Here is a 21,199-nt window from a genome sequence, read left to right as displayed (position 1 = left end):
TTTCGAAATCACCAAAATAAAGCCATGAAAGTCAAACAACCAACAACAACCACAAGACAACTTAGATTAAGGCCATCAATCTAACTCCGTACTACAACAAACAAACATGGCCAAACCCATACACTTTTCGAAATCGCCAAAACAAAGCCATGAAAGCAATGAAACAGTGACCATAGGAACTGTGACGGAATTTTCACCAGCGGACAGCAGGCTTCTTTGAGGCCTAGTCTCACCGCCAGTGTCAGACTAGAGAACGACAGAGGTGTGGACTCGAGTCATGTGACTTGGACTCGAGTCAGACTCGAGTCATGAATTTGATGACTTGCGACTCGACTTGGACTTGCATAACAATGACTTTGTCCCACCTATGAGATGTGGACTCGAGTCATGTGACTTGGACTCGAGTCAGACTCGAGTCATGAATTTGATGACTTGCGACTCGACTTGGACTTGCATAACAATGACTTTGTCCCACCTATGAGATGTGGACTCGAGTCATGTGACTTGGACTCGAGTCAGACTCGAGTCATGAATTTGATGACTTGCGACTCGACTTGGACTTGCATAACAATGACTTTGTCCCACCTATGAGATGTGGACTCAAGTCATGTGACTTGGACTCGAGTCAGACTCGAGTCATGAATTTGATGACTTGCGACTTGACTTGGACTTGCATAACAATGACTTTGTCCCACCTATGAGATGTGGACTCGAGTCATGTGACTTGGACTCGAGTCAGACTCGAGTCATGAATTTGATGACTTGCGACTCGACTTGGACTTGCATAACAATGACTTTGTCCCACCTATGAGATGTGGACTCGAGTCATGTGACTTGGACTCGAGTCAGACTCGAGTCATGAATTTGATGACTTGCGACTCGACTTGGACTTGCATAACAATGACTTTGTCCCACCTATGAGATGTGGACTCGAGTCATGTGACTTGGACTCGAGTCAGACTCGAGTCATGAATTTGATGACTTGCGACTCGACTTGGACTTGCATAACAATGACTTTGTCCCACCTATGAGATGTGGACTCGAGTCATGTGACTTGGACTCGAGTCAGACTCGAGTCATGAATTTGATGACTTGCGACTCGACTTGGACTTGCATAACAATGACTTTGTCCCACCTATGAGATGTGGACTCGAGTCATGTGACTTGGACTCGAGTCAGACTCGAGTCATGAATTTGATGACTTGCGACTCGACTTGGACTTGCATAACAATGACTTTGTCCCACCTATGAGATGTGGACTCGAGTCATGTGACTTGGACTCGAGTCAGACTCGAGTCATGAATTTGATGACTTGCGACTCGACTTGGACTTGCATAACAATGACTTTGTCCCACCTATGAGGTGTGGACTCGAGTCATGTGACTTGGACTCGAGTCAGACTCGAGTCATGAATTTGATGACTTGCGACTCGACTTGGACTTGCATAACAATGACTTTGTCCCACCTATGAGATGTGGACTCGAGTCATGTGACTTGGACTCGAGTCAGACTCGAGTCATGAATTTGATGACTTGCGACTCGACTTGGACTTGCATAACAATGACTTTGTCCCACCTCTGGAGAACGACGCCACAATGCGAACATCGCAAGGTTCATGCACGTTCCAGAACATTTATAGCTCGGGGCGGGCAGCTACAAAATGAAGAAAGGGGTCAAACCTATTCTTATTTTGTCATACTTTGATACTGGCAAAAAGGCCCTATCTGCTTTTTCCACACCGTGCATCTATAAACAGTCTCTTATCACACGGAAGCGATGTGACCTTCTCTGGCCGTGCCAATGAGGCAATTCGCGACATCACGGCGCGGCAAAAGAAAATGTTCGTTTCTATTTGTGGTTCTCTCCTTGTGATGGGACTTTATAGGATGAACGTTGGGATTTTTAAGAGGCACGGGGTGACCATTAAGGTGTAGGATTTGTCTGTAACAAGGTAGGGCACTGATAAGGGGTTGACAGGTATGTAGTGGTGAGTGTACTAGTGGTGAGTGTAGTAGTGGTGAGTGTACTAGTGGTGAGTGTACTAGTGGTGAGTGTAGTAGTGGTGAGTGTAGTGGTGAGTGTACTAGTGGTGAGTGTAGTGGTGAGTGTACTAGTGGTGAGTGTACTAGTGGTGAGTGTAGTGGTGAGTGTACTAGTGGTGAGTGTAGTGGTGAGTGTACTAGTGGTGAGTGTACTAGTGGTGAGTGTAGTGGTGAGTGTACTAGTGGTGAGTGTAGTGGTGAGTGTACTAGTGGTGAGTGTACTAGTGGTGAGTGTAGTGGTGAGTGTACTAGTGGTGAGTGTAGTGGTGAGTGTACTAGTGGTGAGTGTACTAGTGGTGAGTGTAGTGGTGAGTGTACTAGTGGTGAGTGTAGTGGTGAGTGTACTAGTGGTGAGTGTACTAGTGGTGAGTGTACTAGTGGTGAGTGTACTAGTGGTGAGTGTAGTGGTGAGTGTACTAGTGGTGAGTGTACTAGTGGTGAGTGTAGTGGTGGTGAGTGTAGTAGTGGTGAGTGTACTAGTGGTGAGTGTAGTGGTGAGTGTAGTGGTGAGTGTAGTGGTGGTGAGTGTAGTAGTGGTGAGTGTAGTGGTGAGTGTAGTAGTGGCGAGTGTAGTAGTGGTGAGTGTAGTAGTAGTGAGTGTAGTGGTGAGTGTACTAGTGGTGAGTGTACTAGTGGTGAGTGTACTAGTGGTGAGTGTAGTGGTGAGTGTACTAGTGGTGAGTGTAGTGGTGAGTGTACTAGTGGTGAGTGTACTAGTGGTGAGTGTAGTGGTGAGTGTACTAGTGGTGAGTGTAGTGGTGAGTGTACTAGTGGTGAGTGTACTAGTGGTGAGTGTAGTGGTGAGTGTACTAGTGGTGAGTGTAGTGGTGAGTGTACTAGTGGTGAGTGTACTAGTGGTGAGTGTACTAGTGGTGAGTGTACTAGTGGTGAGTGTAGTGGTGAGTGTACTAGTGGTGAGTGTACTAGTGGTGAGTGTAGTGGTGAGTGTACTAGTGGTGAGTGTAGTGGTGAGTGTACTAGTGGTGAGTGTACTAGTGGTGAGTGTAGTGGTGAGTGTACTAGTGGTGAGTGTAGTGGTGAGTGTACTAGTGGTGAGTGTACTAGTGGTGAGTGTAGTGGTGAGTGTACTAGTGGTGAGTGTAGTGGTGAGTGTACTAGTGGTGAGTGTACTAGTGGTGAGTGTACTAGTGGTGAGTGTACTAGTGGTGAGTGTAGTGGTGAGTGTACTAGTGGTGAGTGTACTAGTGGTGAGTGTAGTGGTGGTGAGTGTAGTAGTGGTGAGTGTACTAGTGGTGAGTGTAGTGGTGAGTGTAGTGGTGAGTGTAGTGGTGAGTGTAGTAGTGGTGAGTGTAGTAGTGGTGAGTGTAGTGGTGAGTGTAGTAGTGGCGAGTGTAGTAGTGGTGAGTGTAGTAGTAGTGAGTGTAGTGGTGAGTGTACTAGTGGTGAGTGTACTAGTGGTGAGTGTACTAGTGGTGAGTGTAGTGGTGAGTGTACTAGTGGTGAGTGTAGTGGTGAGTGTACTAGTGGTGAGTGTACTAGTGGTGAGTGTAGTGGTGAGTGTACTAGTGGTGAGTGTAGTGGTGAGTGTACTAGTGGTGAGTGTACTAGTGGTGAGTGTAGTGGTGAGTGTACTAGTGGTGAGTGTAGTGGTGAGTGTACTAGTGGTGAGTGTACTAGTGGTGAGTGTACTAGTGGTGAGTGTAGTGGTGAGTGTACTAGTGGTGAGTGTACTAGTGGTGAGTGTAGTGGTGGTGAGTGTAGTAGTGGTGAGTGTACTAGTGGTGAGTGTAGTGGTGAGTGTACTAGTGGTGAGTGTAGTAGTGGTGAGTGTAGTGGTGAGTGTAGTAGTGGCGAGTGTAGTAGTGGTGAGTGTAGTAGTAGTGAGTGTAGTGGTGAGTGTACTAGTGGTGAGTGTACTAGTGGTGAGTGTACTAGTGGTGAGTGTAGTGGTGAGTGTACTAGTGGTGAGTGTACTAGTGGTGAGTGTAGTGGTGGTGAGTGTAGTAGTGGTGAGTGTACTAGTGGTGAGTGTAGTGGTGAGTGTGCTAGTGGTGAGTGTAGTGGTGAGTGTACTAGTGGTGAGTGTAGTAGTGGTGAGTGTAGTGGTGGTGAGTGTAGTAGTGGTGAGTGTACTAGTGGTGAGTGTAGTAGTGGTGAGTGTACTAGTGGTGAGTGTACTAGTGGTGAGTGTAGTGGTGAGTGTAGTGGTGAGTGTAGTGGTGAGTGTAGTGGTGAGTGTAGTGGTGAGTGTACTAGTGGTGAGTGTAGTGGTGAGTGTAGTGGTGAGTGTACTAGTGAGTGTGCTAGTGGTGAGTGTACTAGTGGTGAGTGTAGTGGTGAGTGTACTAGTGGTGAGTGTAGTAGTGGTGAGTGTAGTAGTGAGTGTAGTGGTGAGTGTACTAGTGGTGAGTGTAGTGGTGAGTGTACTAGTGGTGAGTGTAGTGGTGAGTGTACTAGTGGTGAGTGTAGTGGTGAGTGTACTAGTGGTGAGTGTACTAGTGGCGAGTGTAGTAATGGTGGTGAGTGTAGTAGTAGTGAGTGTACTGGTGGTGAGTGTAGTAGTGGTGAGTGTACTAGTGAATGGTGTAGTGGTGGTGAGTGTACTAGTGGTGAGTGTACTAGTGGTGAGTGTAGTAGTAGTGAGTGTAGTAGTAGTGAGTGTACTGGTGGTGAGTGTACGAGTGGTGAGTGTAGTAGTGGTGAGTGTAGTAGTAGTGAGTGTACTGGTGGTGAGTGTAGTAGTGGTGAGTGTAGTAGTGGTGAGTGTAGTAGTGGTGAGTGTACTAGTGGTGAGTGTACTAGTGGTGAGTGTGGTCGTGAGTGTACTAGTGGTGAGTGTAGTGGTGAGTGTAGTGGTGAGTGTAGTAGTGGTGAGTGTACTGTTGGTGAGTGTACTGGTGGTGAGTGTACTAGTGGTGAGTGTAGTGGTGGTGAGTGTACTAGTGGTGAGTGTAGTGGTGAGTGTAGTGGTGAGTGTACTAGTGGTGAGTGTACTGGTGGTGAGTGTACTGGTGGTGAGTGTACTGGTGGTGAGTGTACTAGTGGTGAGTGTAGTGGTGAGTGTACTAGTGGTGAGTCTAGTGGTGAGTGTACTAGTGGCGAGTGAGGTGGTGAGTGTACTAGTGGTGAGTGTACTGGTGGTGAGTGTACTGGTGGTGAGTGTACTAGTGGTGAGTGTAGTGGTGGTGAGTGTACTAGTGGTGAGTGTAGTGGTGAGTGTAGTGGTGAGTGTACTAGTGGTGAGTGTACTGGTGGTGAGTGTACTGGTGGTGAGTGTACTGGTGGTGAGTGTACTAGTGGTGAGTGTAGTGGTGAGTGTAGTGGTGAGTGTACTAGTGGTGAGTGTAGTGGTGGTGAGTGTACTGGTGGTGAGTGTACTAGTGGTGAGTGTAGTGGTGGTGAGTGTACTAGTGGTGAGTGTAGTTGTGAGTGTAGTGGTGAGTGTACTAGTGGTGAGTGTACTGGTGGTGAGTGTACTAGTGGTGAGTGTACTAGTGGTGAGTGTAGTGGTGAGTGTACTAGTGGTGAGTCTAGTGGTGAGTGTACTAGTGGCGAGTGAGGTGGTGAGTGTACTAGTGGTGAGTGTACTGGTGGTGAGTGTACTAGTGGTGAGTGTAGTGGTGGTGAGTGTACTAGTGGTGAGTGTAGTGGTGAGTGTACTAGTGGTGAGTGTAGTAGTAGTGAGTGTACTAGTGGTGAGTGTACTAGTGGTGGTGAGTGTACTAGTGGTGAGTGTACTAGTGGTGAGTGTACTAGTGGTGAGTGTAGTGGTGAGTGTAGTGGTGAGTGTACTAGTGGTGAGTGTACTAGTGGTGAGTGTACTAGTGGTGAGTGTAGTGGTGAGTGTAGTAGTGGTGAGTGTAGTAGTGGCGAGTGTAGTAGTAGTGAGTGTACTAGTGGTGAGTGTAGTGGTGAGTGTAGTGGTGAGTGTAGTAGTGGTGAGTGTACTGGTGGTGAGTGTAGTGATGAGTGTAGTAGTGGTGAGTGTAGTGGTCAGTGTACTAGTGGTGAGTGTACTAGTGGTGAGTGTAGTGATGAGTGTAGTGGTGGTGAGTGTACTTGTGGTGAGTGTAGTGGTGGTGAGTGTACTAGTGGCGAGTGTAGTAATGGTGGTGAGTGTACTAGTGGTGAGTGTACTGGTGGTGAGTGTAGTGATGAGTGTAGTGGTGAGTGTACTGGTGGTGAGTGTAGTGGTGAGTGTAAGAAGGGGGACCGCACAGACTGTAACAACTACAGGGGCATCTCACTCCTCAGTGTGCCGGGAAAGGTCCTGGCAAGGATTATTCAACATCGCCTTGCCAGGCACGCTGAGGAGAGGCTTGCGGTACCCCAATGCGGTTTCAGAAAAGGGCGGTCCTGCACAGATGCCATATTTTCTGTCCGTCTGCTACAGCAGAGGTGTAGGGAATTCCAACAAGACCTACATCTCTGCTTTATTGACCGGTCAAGGCCTATGATACCATCAATAGGCCTGGGCTCTGGGTTGTTCTTCGTGCTTTCGGAGTCCCTGACCCTCTGCTCACGATCATTAAGGACCTTCAAGATGGTGAGCGGGCCCGGGTAAAACTACGTGGCCGGGAGTCGGAGCCTTTCCCTGTACACCTTGGGGTGCGACAGAGATGTCCTCTGGCTCCCACATTATTTAACATCTATTTCGACTGCGTAGTTCGTGAAGCCTTCAATAGCTGTACCGGGGGAATTTCCATTTGGTACAGATATAATGGGAGGCTGATCGACGCCCGGGTGCGATCAAGGGATGGCTCCCTATTGGTCAACCACGTTATGTATGCCGATGATTTGGTAATAGCTGCTCATTCAGAAGAGGAGTTGGAGACGCTGCTGCTGAGACTGGAGCGTGCCACTAAGAGGTGGGGCCTTACCATCAGCCCCACCAAAACTAAGCACCTGCCTGGGTATTTTGTACCATCGGACACTCCACCCCCACAACTCCCAATCGGTGATGGGGCAGTTGTGGAGAGAGTGGAGAGTTTCCCATACCTGGGCAGTGTGCTTATGACCGGCTCCAGTTTAACAGCAGAGGTCTCACTCCGAAACAGTCGAGCGGCAATATCTTTTCATCGGTTGCGTAACGCTGTGTGGAAGCTACCTGGTCTGTCGCTCCGCACGAAGCTTCAGGTCTTCTCGGCCACGGTCATTCCCTCCCTTCTCTACGCTTGCGAAACGTGGACCCCCCTAATGGAGCATCTTCGCCGGTTGGAAACATTTAGGCTGGCCTGCCTACGATCCATCCTGGGTTTAACCAGGCTGGATTGTGTGAGGAGCTCACAAATCCTTGAAAGATCTGGGCAAAGTCCCATCGGTGAGCTCCTCCTGCAGGCAAGGCTGCGTTGGCTGGGTCATGTAGCCCGCATGCCCAGCCACCGCATGCCTAAACAGCTTTTGTTCGGCCGGATCGAGGGGGCTAAACGGGCGCGGCACGGGCTAGAGAAGAGATGGAGTGATGTGGTACAGGAGGACGTGGAGCTGAGTGGACTTGCCGATGACTGGTACCAGCGGTGTCAAGATCGGCCTCTGTGGAGGAGGCTCGTGAAGGACGCTACTGAGCAGTTGGAGGCAGTCGCCCTCCAGCAACAACGGAGGGCGGTGGAGCGACGCTCACAACAACGAGCGGAGCGCCGGGTGGCTAAAGCACAGCAAGTTGGCACAGTAGGAGCCACAGGTGGTGCATCAGCCACTCATCTCGGTCATCTCAGTCAGTCGACCCGTGGCACCTGCTGGGTCTGCCCCGTGACCTCCTGCCAGCGGGCGTTCGACACTTCACGTGGCCTCAAGGTGTACATGGCCTGGCACAAGCGTCGTGGTGACGTCACCGCCACTTAGTGGCGAATGGCGGTTGTTTTGTTGTTGTCACCGTATGGGAGCGGTGGTGCAGCGGTTAGCATCGCGCTGCGCTACGAACCCGGCGACCCGGGATCTACACCCAGGGACGATTATCTGAACCGGTCCTGGGCTTCCCCTAGGTAGACTCAGCCTCAAATGAGTACCTAATTCGGTGTGTAGTAAACATCGCCACTGGGGAGACAAAGGCGGTCGGGCGTGGTGCTGGCCACCCACCCCCTCGTGTGCCACCGTGCCGGCCTTCATAGGTGCTGCTCGCTAACAGCACTTGCCCCAACAGTCTTGTTGAGGCTACACGGGGGCTCTTTGTCTTTGTGTTGTGTATAGGGAGGCTGTGGTTGAAGTGGTTATCTCACCCTCCGCCCGCCATGCCCCCCATGTAACGCTCTGTTTTCCTTTGCTCTGAGTAAATTTAGACTCCGAGCCACGGCGCGCAGATTCCCACAGAGAGCCACCAGGACCCCATCCGGCAGCGTGGGCAGTCGACATCAATCCCTCATCTCCCCCTCATCTCCCTCATCTCATCTCCCTCCCACCTCATCTCCCTCATCATCTCCCTCCCCCCTCATCTCCCTCCTCATCTCCCTCCTCATCTCCCCCCTCATCTCCCTCCCCCCTCATCTCCCTCATCATCTCCATCCCCCCTCATCTCCCTCATCTCATCTCCCTCCCCCCTCATCTCCCTGCTCATCTCCATCCTCATCTCCCTCCTCATCTCCCCCCTCATCTCCCCCCTCATCTCCCTCCCCCCTCATCTCCCTCATCATCTCCATCCTCATCTCCCTCCTCATCTCCCACATCATCTCCCTCCTCATCTCCCTCCCCCCTCATCTCCCTCATCATCTCCATCCTCATCTCCCTCCTCATCTCCATCCTCATCTCCCTCCTCATCTCCCTCCCCCCTCATCTCCCTGCTCATCTTCATCCTCATCTCCCTCCTCATCTCCCCCTCATCTCCCTCATCTCATCTCCCTCCCCCCTCATCTCCCTCATCATCTCCATCCTCATCTCCCTCCTCATCTCCATCCTCATCTCCCTCCTCATCTCCCTCCCCCCTCATCTCCCCCCTCATCTCCCCCCTCATCTCCCTCCCCCCTCATCTCCCTCATCATCTCCATCCTCATCTCCCTCCTCATCTCCCCCATCATCTCCCTCCTCATCTCCCTCCCCCCTCATCTCCCTCATCATCTACATCCCCCCTCATCTCCCTCATTATCTCCCTCCTCATCTCCCCCCTCATCTCCCTCCCCCCTCATCTCCCCCTCATCTCCCTCTTCATCTCCCTCTTCATCTCCCCCCTCATCTCCCTCCTCATCTCCCTCCTCATCTCCCCCTCATCTCCCTCATCATCTCCCCCCTCATCTCCATCCTCATCTCCCTCATCATCTCCATCCTCATCTCCCTCATCATCTCCCCCCTCATCTCCCCCCTCATCTCCCTCCCCCCTCATCTCCCCCTCATCTCCCTCTTCATCTCCCTCTTCATCTCCCCCCTCATCTCCCTCCTCATCTCCCTCCTCATCTCCCCCTCATCTCCCTCTTCATCTCCCCCCTCATCTCCATCCTCATCTCCCTCATCATCTCCCCCCTCATCTCCCTCATCATCTCCCCCCTCATCTCCCTCATCTCTCTCCTTCCTCATCTCCCCCTCATCTCCCCCCTCATCTCCCTCCCCCCTCATCTCCCCCTCATCTCCCCCCTCATCTCCCTCCCCCCTCATCTCCCCCTCATCTCCCCCCTCATCTCCCTCCCTCCTCATCTCCCTCCTCATCTCCCCCTCATCTCCCTCATCATCTCCCTCCTCATCTCCCTCCTCATCCCTGGTGCCCCTCCTCAACGGCCCGCCGCGTCTGGAGAGCTCCCACCGCTCCGTGCGTGACCCACCAACCCCCCTCCGCGTCGGCGAGCAGCGAATTGCCTCTGACGTGGGTGTCCAACCCCCCCCCACCAACTACCCCCCCCCCTCCTCCCACTTCCACCCACCCCACCCCCCTCCTCCCCCCTCCCCCTCCCACTTCCACCCACCCCACGCCCCTCCCCCCTCCCTCCCTCCTCCCACTTCCACCCACCCCACAGCCCCTCCCCCTCCTCCCACTTCCACCCACCCCACGCCCCTCCCCCTCCTCCCACTTCCACCCACCCCACGCCCCTCCCCCCTCCCTCCTCCTCCCACTTCCACCCACGCCCCTCCCTCCTCCCACTTCCCCCCACCCCACAGCCCCTCCCCCTCCTCCCACTTCCACTCACCCCACCCCACGCCCCTCCCCCCTCCCTCCTCCTCGCATCCACCCCACGCCCCCCCCTCCTCCCACTTCCACCCACCCCACGCCCCTCCCCCCTCCCTCCTCCCTCCTCCCACTTCCACCCACCCCACGCCCCTCCCCCCTCCTCCTCCCACTCCCCCCCACCCCACGCCCCCCCCTCCTCCCACTTCCACCCACCCCACGCCCCTCCCCCCTCCCACTCCCACCCACCCCACGCCCCTCCCCCCTCCTCCTCCCACTCCCCCCCACCCCACGCCCCCCCCTCCTCCCACCCACCCACCCCACGCCCCCTCCCCCTCCTCCCAATTCCACCCACCCCACGCCCCCCCCTCCTCCCACCCACCCCACGCCCCCTCCTCCTCCTCCCACCCACCCCACGCCCCCCCCTCCTCCCACCCACCCCACGCCCCCCCCTCCTCCCACCCACCCCACGCCCCCTCCTCCTCCTCCCACCCACCCCACGCCCCCCCCTCCTCCCACCCACCCCACGCCTCCTCCTCCTCCTCCCACCCACCCCACGCCCCCCCCTCCTCCCACCCACCCCACGCCTCCTCCTCCTCCCACCCACCCCACGCCCCCTCCTCCTCCTCCCACCCACCCCACGCCCCCCCCTCCTCCCACCCACCCCACGCCCCCCCCTCCTCCCACCCACCCCACGCCCCCTCCTCCTCCTCCCACCCACCCCACGCCCCCCCCTCCTCCCACCCACCCCACGCCTCCTCCTCCTCCTCCCACCCACCCCACGCACCCCCCATCCTCCCCCCAATCAAGACACCAATTAGCGAGCTCCTGGGAAGCAGCATCCAGCAGGTGGGAAGGGCTCTCCTCTTGGGGGGGGGGGTGTGAGCCCCTCCCCCCCCACCCCCCCGTGAATTATTGACGATCAGACCCCCCCCCCCCCCCGCACATTAGTTATTGATGATGAGAGCCCTTCCGATCAAATATTAAAAGATGGCACCACCCCTTGGGAGCCACCCCCCTGACCCCCCCTCCCCTGACCCCCCTCCCTCCCCTGACCCCTCCCCTGACCCCCCCTCCCTCTCCTGACCCCTCCCCTGACCCCCCGCTCTTCATGAAAAATCGAGGATCGGGCCCAATTAATGACACAGCTTGGAGACCATCACCCACTCAAGACGACCTCTACCAGCCCTGTGACAGAGGTAGCAACCGGGTACCCGATACCCGTACCCTACCCGATACCCGGCTACCCGTACCCGGCCGGGTACAGATACCCGTTTGTGACCCTGGTGCGGCCGGGTACGAGTACGGGTAGGCCGTGAGTCACTGGTGAGTCGCCGTTTGTCACTCATTTCCCAACGTCTTGTCTCTTCTCACAATTCAAGTTCCTAGAATCAACCCACCCGCGCCTGCAACGTGGCTTCATCCCAGAGGTCGCAATCAGGTACCCATACCCTACGGGTAGCCGTTTGCGACCCTGGTGCGGCCGGGTACGGGTAGGCCGTGAGTCACTGGTGAGTCACCGTTTGTCACTCATTCCGGGTAGGGTACGGGTAGGGAACGGGTACTTGTACCTGGCCGGGTACGGGTACCCGTTTGCGACCCTGGTGCGGCCGGGTACGGGTAAGGAATCAAAACCCGTTTGCGACCTCTGCCCTGTTGATGGTCCCTGGAGGGGCCCTGGTACCAAAATCGTGGATTTAATTCCATTAAAAAACTAACTCGCAGCGCCACACACCTTTGTCGGCTTCATTCAGGGAAAGAACGGCGATCAGCTCTCGAACACCCAGCTGGAGGCTTGCTGAGCATTTCCGCGAGATCTTGGTCGAGGGGGAATTCCCTCTGCGCAGATAGCATCACGGAGCGATCGAGGTTGGGAAGATCTTGTTTGGGGAGCTGCCGTGCTTCAAAGATTTGAGGAAAGTAGCCACCCCCTGTGAGTGGCGGGCTGAGGATCCATCTGTTGAGGAATTACGAAACATGATGCATCGTCTGGGACCAGGATCGGCGCTGGGCAGAGATGAATCTCCCAAGAGAACTTTGATGTACAGGCTGTCCTACGTGATACCATTACAAGCTTCTGGAGCACTGGACGGGTTCCGCAGGAATGGAGGGATGCCCTGATAATGGTAGGAACCTCCTGGTTACGCCAGCCCACAGGGGATTAGTGTGTCCGTCCGCCCGTCGTGCAGGGAGGGGCTGGGTGGGGAGGGTGGGGAGGGGCTGGGTGGGGAGGAGAGGGTGGGGAGGGGCTGGGTGAGGAGGGTGGGGAGGGGCTGGGTGGGGGGTGGGAGGGGTGGGGCTGGGTGGGGAGGGGCTGGTCACCCCGTGGTGCCCTTATAAAACTCAACGTTTCACCTACTCACGCCGGCTTGTTGCCGCCCTCACAGTCGGCCATATTTGCGGAATACACCACGCCGCCGTTGACCCTGCAGGCCATTGACCGAGCAACCCAACGTTCCTACCAGCTGCCTCCACAGCAGGACAATGTGTTTTTATTTTTTGGTGCCACAAATGTCCAAATTGTGGTGCCACTTTGTTGAGCCATGATCATTTGTGGATAGTTCGCTTCTGAAAAAGAAGTTAATTTCTCAGTGGGCTTTGCCTGGTAGGATGGATTGGTTTTGTTTGGGTGGTTTGTTGACCTTTCTGTGTTTTTTGTGACCGTGTTTGCAGTTCTAACGTTCTTACCCTCCACCTACCGGACAGCTGTAACAAAGAGCTTCATAGCTCATCGGATTCCTCCTGCATTATAAATATTCCGATGCCTCGTCAGAGGGAACCACCAACCCACCACCACCACCACCACCACCTCCGATTAGAACTGTTGACTACGTACGGTGCGAAAGAAGTTCAACACGTACGTACACACCACCACCACGCCATTGCGAGAAAATTACAGCCGCTCTGCACGTGGTTAGTTCTTTAATTCTACAACCTTAATAATAACAATAACAACAGCGGCATGGCCTAACGTATGTACAAAGTCAACGTACTAAAATCGTAAACATCTCCGTTCAGAACGCGGTGGGGAGCAAGTCGCAGAAGTAGCATCCTCCCGTTCAAACTCGACAACGGAAACCACCACCACCAACCTCCTCCATGCGTGAGTGCCCCCCCCCTCCCCCCAGAACCCCCCCCCCCCTCCAAGCCCCCCTCTCCCAGATCCCCCCTCCCACAACCCCCCCCGGCAACAGAGCCCCCCACTACCCCCCCCACGACACTGAGATGTCACCCATCAGGAGACTCGTTCACACCAGGCGAAGTTGGGGGGCCGAGTGGGAATGACCCCCCCTCTCCCCTCCACCCCCCACACTACATCCCATAGAGGCTTTAGAAGGGGGGGGCCGGGTGGGAATGACCCCCCCCCCTCTCCCCTCCACCCCCCCCCCCACTACATCCCATAGAGGCTTTAGAAGGGGGGGGCCGGGTGGGAATGACCCCCCCTCTCCCCTCCCCCCCCAACACCACATCCCATAGAGGCTTTAGAAGGGGGGGGGGGCCGGGTGGGAATGACCCCCCCCCTCTCCCCTCCACCCCCCCCCACTACATCCCATAGAGGCTTTAGAAGGGGGGGACCCGGGTGGGAATGACCCCCCCCCCTCTCCCCTCCACCCCCCCCAAACCACATCCCATAGAGGCTTTAGGAGGTGGGGGGCCGGGTGGGAATGACCCCCCCTCTCCCCTCCACCCCCCCCCCCCCAACACCACATCCCATAGAGGCTTTAGAAGGGGGGGGCCGGGTGGGAATGACCCCCCCTCTCCCCTCCACCCCCCACACTAAATCCCAGAGGCTTTAGAAAGGGGGGGGGGGGCCGGGTGGGAATGACCCCCCCCCTCTCTCCCCTCCACCCCCCCACACCACTACATCCCATAGAGGCTTTAGAAAGGGGGGAGGGGGGGGCCGGGTGGAAATGACCCCCCCTCTCCCCTCCACCCCCCACACTAAATCCCATAGAGGCTTTAGAAAGGGGGGGGGGGGCCGGGTGGGAATGACCCCCCCTCTCCCCTCCACCCCCCCCCCCCCCACTACATCCCATAGAGGCTTTAGAAGGGGGGGGGCCCGGGTGGGAATGACCCCCCCTCTCCCCTCCACCCCCCCACACCACATCCCATAGAGGCTTTAGAAGGGGGGGGGCCGGGTGGGAATGACCCCCCCCCTCTCCCCTCCACCCCCCCACACCACATCCCATAGAGGCTTTAGAAGAGGGGGCACCGATGCCCACGCTGGATGAACTCAAGGACACAGTCTCACCGCCACACGGAACGTCGATATAAAATATAAAACGACCGTCCTGGGCCCCCCCCCCCCCCCGTCAGGTCTCAACGCCTCCACCCCCCCTTTCCAGCCAGCCAGCAAAACTTGTCATTAATTTCACGTCATTAATTTAAACGCAGTACACTATAATATGGCGTGTGACGCCGCTCATTCTACTGCTCGTGGATGCGAGTCTCAAAAGCCTCCACGAGGCTGAATGTCGTTTGCGGAACGAGGCTTGGGGGTTCGTGTGGTGGGAAGGGGCAGGACGAGGATGAGTTCAACTTGTCAATGAACGTTGCCAATGAACGTTGCCAATGAACGTTGGCAATGAACGTTGGCAATGAACGTTGCCAATGAACGTTGGCAATGAACGTTGGCAATGGACGTTGGCAATGAACGTTGCCAATGAACGTTGGCAATGAACGTTGCCAATGAACGTTGCCAATGGACGTTGCCAATGAACGTTGGCAATGAACGTTGGCAATGAACGTTGCCAATGAACGTTGCCAATGAACGTTGGCAATGAACGTTGCCAATGAACGTTGCCAATGGACGTTGCCAATGAACGTTGGCAATGAACGTTGGCAATGAACGTTGCCAATGAACGTTGCCAATGAACGTTGGCAATGAACGTTGGCAATGGACGTTGGCAATGAACGTTGCCAATGAACGTTGCCAATGAACGTTGCCAATGAACGTTGCCAATGAACGTTGCCAATGAACGTTGGCAATGAACGCGACAATTATCTTGTCCATGAACGTGGCAATTAGTGTCAATGGACGTGCCAATTGACATGCCAATTAACGTGGCAACTAACCTGTCAATTAACGCGGCAATTATCGTGGCAATTGACGTGGCAATTGACCTGTCAATTAACCTGTCCATTAACGTGGCAATCGACATGCCAATTAACCTGTCAATTGACGCGGCAATTGACGTGGCAACGAGCACGCCAACGGAAGCCTTCACATTTTAGCCGACGAGTTCAACTCCGTCGTAACCCGATGACGAGGAGGACGAGGGAGCAGCAGCAGCAGCAGCAGCGGCGGCGTGCGCCTGTTGCAGAGGTCGCTACCGGGTACCCGATACCCGTACGCTACCCGATACCCGGCTACCCGTACCCGGCCGGGTACGGGTAGCCGTTTGCGACCCTGGTGCGGCCGGGTACGGGTACGGGTAGGCCGTGAGTCACTGGTGAGTCACCGTTTGTCACTCATTTCCCAGCGTCTTGTCTCTTCTCACAATTCAAGTTCCTAGAATCAACCCACCCGCGCCTGCAACGTGGCTTCATCCCAGAGGTCGCAAACGGGTACCCGATACCCGTACCCTACCCGTACCCGGCCGGGTACGGGTAGCCGGGTATCGGGTAGGCTACGGGTATCGGGTACCCGTTTGCGACCCTGGTGCGGCCGGGTAAGGAATCAAAACCCGTTTGCGACCTCTGCTGCGAGGTAGACACGACGTGGCAAGACGGCGGCACGAGTGATGGAGCCGATGCGACGCGTCTCTCGGGGAGGGAGGGCCCTAGTCTCACGGAGCCGCGCAAACAAAAACAAAACTCCAGCAACGTGAATCGGCACTCCAAAATTACCTTAAAACCGTTGGAATACCTGATGCCAGAAAAAGCGTGTTGACCAGTGTTATGGATGATGTTAGTCTTCTTGGTTCTTTCGGTGAAGTCACGTAGAAGGGAAGTAATAAAATAATAAAAATAAAACATAAAATAATTCTCACGACGTTTCGGCCACAACGCAAGCAGCCGTCCTCAGGTGCAGAACAGGTCTGTCGGGGAGACACACACAGGTCTTCACCTGAGGACGGCTGCTTGCGTTGTGGCCGAAACGTCGTGAGAATTATTTTATTATGTTTTATTTTTATTATTTTATTATTTCCCTTCTACGTGAGTTTACCGAAAGAACCAAGAAGATGAATCCCTGCAGTCACGAAAGCTTTAAATCGAAATTATTTTATTATGTTTTATTTTTTATTATTTTATTATTTCCCTTCTACGTGACTTTACCGAAAGAACCAAGAAGATGAATCCCTGCAGTCACGAAAGCTTTACATCGAATTGATATTACGTTTAATTTTTATTATTTTATTATTTCCCTTCTACGTGACTTTACCGAAAGAACCAAGAAGATGAATCCCTGCAGTCACGAAAGCTTTAAATCGAAATTATATTAGTCGTGAAAGCCTGCTGCTACTTAGACGTGGGGGGGGGTGAGGTGGGTGGGGTTCCAACCCTCTCTGCCCTCCTGACAAAGGGTTGTTGAGACTTGCCGATGCTTCTGCCATGGACACAACATTCGTTGTTGTTGTTGTTGTTTTGTTGTCAGGAACTGACCGAGCGAGACGCGACACGAAGGACAGGCAGACCCGGAACCACGTGGGGGGGGGGGGGTGTAGCGACTATCACTTGAAAAAAAAATCTACGTTGAAAAATTAAAAGAGATTTTTTTTGTGTGTGTGTCTTGTGTTTACATTGTCCCCCGCCCGGCCCGGACATCCGATTAGCACAGCTGACTAAGCAATGGTGCACAGTAAGTTCACCACACACACACACTCACACACACACACTCACACACACACACTCACACACACACACTCACACACACACTCACTCACACACACTCACACACACTCACACACACCCTCACTCACACACTCACACACACACTCACACACACCCTCACTACTCTCTCGGCCTGATAACGCCCGACAACTACCACGCGCGAAACTCTCCCTGCCCTCGTTAGTGGGAGGGGGGAGGAGGTGTGTTAATAGAACACGTGTGTGTCAAACACGTGTGTGTGTGTGTGTGTGTCAAACACGTGTGTGTGTGTCAAACACGTGTGTGTGTGTGTCAAACACGTGTGTGTGTGTCAAACACGTTTGTCAAACACGTGTGTGTGTCAAACACGTGTGTGTGTGTGTCAAACACGTGTGTGTGTGTCAAACACGTTTGTCAAACACGTGTGTGTGTCAAACACGTGTGTGTGTGTGTCAAACACGTGTGTGTGTGTCAAACACGTGTGTGTGTGTCAAACACGTTTGTCAAACACGTGTGTGTGTCAAACACGTGTGTGTGTGTGTCAAACACGTGTGTGTGTGTCAAACACGTGTGTGTGTGTCAAACACGTGTGTGTGTGTCAAACACGTGTGTGTGTGTCAAACACGTATGTGTGTGTGTCAAACACGTATGTGTGTGTGTCAAACACGTGTGTCAAACACGTGTGTGTGTGTCAAACACGTGTGTGTGTCAAACACGTTTGTCAAACACGTGTGTGTGTCAAACACGTGTGTGTGTGTGTGTCAAACACGTATGTGTGTGTGTCAAACACGTGTGTGTGTGTCAAACACGTGTGTGTGTGTCAAACACGTGTGTGTGTGTCAAACACGTGTGTGTGTGTCAAACACGTGTGTGTGTGTCAAACACGTTTGTCAAACACGTGTGTGTGTCAAACACGTGTGTGTGTGTGTCAAACACGTATGTGTGTGTGTCAAACACGTGTGTGTGTGTCAAACACGTGTGTGTGTGTCAAACACGTGTGTGTGTGTCAAACACGTGTGTGTGTGTCAAACACGTGTGTGTGTGTCAAACACGTGTGTGTGTGTCAAACACGTGTGTGAGTGTGTCAAACACGTGTGTGTGTGTGTCAAACACGTGTGTGTGTCAAACACGTGTGTGTGTGTGTCAAACACGTGTGTGTGTGTGTCAAACACGTGTGTGTGTGTGTCAAACACGTGTGTGAGTGTCAAACACGTGTGTGAGTGTCAAACACGTGTGTGAGTGTGTCAAACACGTGTGTGAGTGTGTCAAACACGTGTGTGAGTGTGTCAAACACGTGTGAGTGTGTCAAACACGTGTGTGAGTGTGTCAAACACGTGTGTGTGTCAAACACGTGTGTGAGTGTGTCAAACACGTGTGTGTGTCAAACACGTGTGTGTGTGTGTCAAACACGTGTGTGTGTGTGTCAAACACGTGTGTGTGTCAAACACGTGTGTGTGTGTGTCAAACACGTGTGTGTGTGTGTCAAACACGTGTGTGTGTGTGTGTCAAACACGTGTGTGAGTGTGTCAAACACGTGTGTGTGTCAAACACGTGTGTGTGTGTGTCAAACACGTGTGTGTGTGTGTGTGTCAAACACGTGTGTGTGTGTCAAACACGTGTGTCAAACACGTGTGTGTGTGTCAAACACGTGTGTGTGTGTGTGTCAAACACGTGTGTGTGTGTGTGTCAAACACGTGTGTGTGTGTGTGTCAAACACGTGTGTGTGTGTGTCAAACACGTGTGTGTGTGTGTGTCAAACACGTGTGTGAGTGTGTCAAACACGTGTGTGTGTGTGTCAAACACGTGTGTGTGTGTCAAACACGTGTGTGTGCGTCAAACACGTGTGTGTGTGTGTGTCAAACACGTGTGTGTGTCAAACACGTGTGTCAAACACGTGTGTGTGTGTCAAACACGTGTGTCAAACACGTGTGTGTGTGTCAAACACGTGTGTGTGTGTCAAACACGTGTGTGTGTGTGTGTGAAACACGTGTGTGTGTGTCAAACACGTGTGTGTGTCAAACACGTGTGTGTGTGTGTGTCAAACAGGTGTGTGTGCGTCAAACACGTGTGTGTGTGTCAAACACGTGTGTCAAACACGTGTGTGTGTGTCAAACACGTGTGTGTGTGTCAAACACGTGTGTGTGTGTGTGTCAAACACGTGTGTGTGTGTCAAACACGTGTGTGTGTGTGTGTCAAACACGTGTGTGTGTGTGTCAAACACGTATGTGTGTGTGTCAAACACGTGTGTGTGTGTGTGTGTCAAACACGTGTGTGTGTGTGTGTCAAACACGTGTGTGTGTGTGTCAAACACGTGTGTGTGTGTCAAACACGTGTGTGTGTGTCAAACACGTATGTGTGTGTCAAACACGTGTGAGTGTGTGTGTCAAACACGTGTGTGTGTGTGTCAAACACGTATGTGTGTGTGTCAAACACGTGTGTGAGTGTGTGTGTCAAACACGTGTGAGTGTGTGTGTCAAACACGTGTGAGTGTGTCAAACACGTGTGAGTGTCAAACACGTGTGAGTGTGTGTGTCAAACACGTGTGAGTGTGTCAAACACGTATGTGTGTGTGTCAAACACGTGTGAGTGTCAAACACGTGTGAGTGTGTGTGTCAAACACGTGTGTGTGTGTCAAACACGTGTGAGTGTCAAACACGTATGTGTGTGTGTGTGTCAAACACGTGTGTGTGTGTCAAACACGTGTGAGTGTCAAACACGTGTGTGTGTGTGTGTCAAACACGTGTGTGTGTGTGTCAAACACGTGTGTGTGTGTCAAACACGTGTGAGTGTGTGTGTCAAACACGTGTGTGTGTGTCAAACACGTGTGTGTGTGTGTCAAACACGTGTGTGTGTGTGTCAAACACGTGTGAGTGTCAAACACGTGTGTGTGTGTGTGTCAAACACGTGTGTGTGTGTGTCAAACACGTGTGTGTGTGTGTCAAACACGTGTGTGTGTGTGTGTGTGTCAAACACGTGTGTGTGTGTGTGTGTGTCAAACACGTGTGAGTGTGTGTGTCAAACACGTGTGTGTGTCAAACACGTGTGTGTGTGTGTGTCAAACACGTGTGAGTGTGTCAAACACGTGTGTGTGTGTCAAACACGTGTGAGTGTGTGTGTCAAACACGTGTGTGTGTCAAACACGTGTGTGTGTGTGTGTCAAACACGTGTGTGTGTGTCAAACACGTGTGTGTGTGTGTGTCAAACACGTGTGTGTGTCAAACACGTGTGTCAAACACGTGTGTGTGTGTCAAACACGTGTGTCAAACACGTGTGTGTGTGTCAAACACGTGTGTGTGTGTCAAACACGTGTGTGTGTGTGTGTCAAACACGTGTGTGTGTGTCAAACACGTGTGTGTGTGTGTGTCAAACACGTGTGTGTGTGTGTCAAACACGTGTGTGTGTGTGTGTCAAACACGTGTGTGTGTGTGTCAAACACGTATGTGTGTGTGTCAAACACGTGTGTGTGTGAAACACGTGTGTGTGTGTGTGTCAAACACGTGTGTGTGTGTCAAACACGTGTGTGTGTGTGTCAAACACGTGTGTGTGTGTGTGTCAAACACGTGTGTGTGTGTGTCAAACACGTGTGTGTGTGTGTCAAACACGTGTGTGTGTGTGTGTGTCAAACACGTGTGTGTGTGTCAAACACGTGTGAGTGTGTCAAACACGTGTGTGTGTGTGTCAAACACATGTGAGTGTGTCAAACACGTGTGTGTGTGTGTCAAACACGTGTGTGTGTGTCAAACACGTGTGTGTGTGTGTGTCAAACACGTGTGAGTGTGTCAAACACGTGTGTGTGTGTGTGTCAAACACGTGTGTGTGTGTGTGTCAAACACGTGTGAGTGTGTCAAACACGTGTGTGTGTCAAACACGTGTGTGTGTGTGTGTGTCAAACACGTGTGTGTGTGTCAAACACGTGTGTCAAACACGTGTGTGTGTGTCAAACACGTGTGTCAAACACGTGTGTGTGTGTGTGTCAAACACGTGTGTGTGTGTGTGTCAAACACGTGTGTGTGTGTGTGTCAAACACGTGTGAGTGTGTCAAACACGTGTGTGTGTGTGTCAAACACGTGTGTGTGTGTGTGTGTCAAACACGTGTGTGTGTGTCAAACACGTGTGTCAAACACGTGTGTGTGTGTCAAACACGTGTGTCAAACACGTGTGTGTGTGTCAAACACGTGTGTGTGTGTGTCAAACACGTGTGTGTGTGTGTGTCAAACACGTGTATGTGTGTGTCAAACACGTGTGTGTGCGTCAAACACGTGTGTGTGCGTCAAACACGTGTGTGTGTGTGTGTCAAACA

This window comes from Lampetra fluviatilis, chromosome 64, assembly GCF_964198595.1.
Source record: "Lampetra fluviatilis chromosome 64, kcLamFluv1.1, whole genome shotgun sequence".
NCBI classification, from domain to species: domain Eukaryota; kingdom Metazoa; phylum Chordata; class Hyperoartia; order Petromyzontiformes; family Petromyzontidae; genus Lampetra; species Lampetra fluviatilis.
Note: the sequence above shows the minus strand (reverse complement) of the source record.